The 621-nt window shown below is 44.8% G+C and overlaps 1 non-coding gene across 1 annotated transcript; it reads left to right on the forward strand.

The window, feature by feature from the left end:
• The first annotated feature begins 296 nt into the window (after nt 1-296).
• LOC145395106 (5S ribosomal RNA) lies at nt 297-415 on the forward strand. The gene has a single exon (XR_013896537.1). It is a non-coding gene; the product is annotated as a 5S ribosomal RNA (ribosomal RNA).
• Nucleotides 416-621: the final 206 nt, after the last annotated feature.

Genomic DNA, 621 nt, shown 5'->3' on the forward strand with positions numbered 1-621 from the left:
TTACAGTAGATTCATAAGTGATTATGCTAAGATTGCTCTGCCTCTCACAAAGTTGACTCGTGGAAAGAAGGAAATGAAAAACAGTAAACAAAAAATCGAGTGGAACGATGAGGCGGATCAAGCTTTTAGAAGTCTGAAAAGTAAGCTTACTGACGACATCGTACTCAAGTTTCCCTCTTTTGATAAACCATTCTATCTGACAACTGATGCGAGTGGTACTGTGACATGTGGGGTGTTACAATAGAAAGATGAGGGTGGACACCTTAGACCGCTGACACATTTTAGTAGAGCACTAAATAAACGGCCATACCACGTTGAGTACACCGCTTCCCGTCCGATCAGCGAAGTTAAGCAACGTTGGGTCTGGTTAGTACTTGGATGGGTGACCGCCTGGGAACACCAGATGCTGTTGGCGTCCCTACGTGTCAAGTGGGGTTGGTGGAGGATTAGTGCCCCTCCCTGTAAAACAATTAACTCTAAGCCATTGGCCACCCCGTCTGGGATACATGGCGTCTGGCAATGAATGAATGAATGAACTAAATAAAGCTGAGCTTAACTATGCCACTATCGAGCAAGAAACCTTAAATATTGTGTACGGAATGGGGATAAATCGGCCTCTTG

The sequence above is a fragment of the Coenobita brevimanus genome, chromosome 29 (assembly GCF_032717465.1).
Source record: "Coenobita brevimanus isolate Jiangsu-jjx chromosome 29, ASM3271746v2, whole genome shotgun sequence".
Classification (NCBI taxonomy): Eukaryota; Metazoa; Arthropoda; class Malacostraca; order Decapoda; family Coenobitidae; genus Coenobita; species Coenobita brevimanus.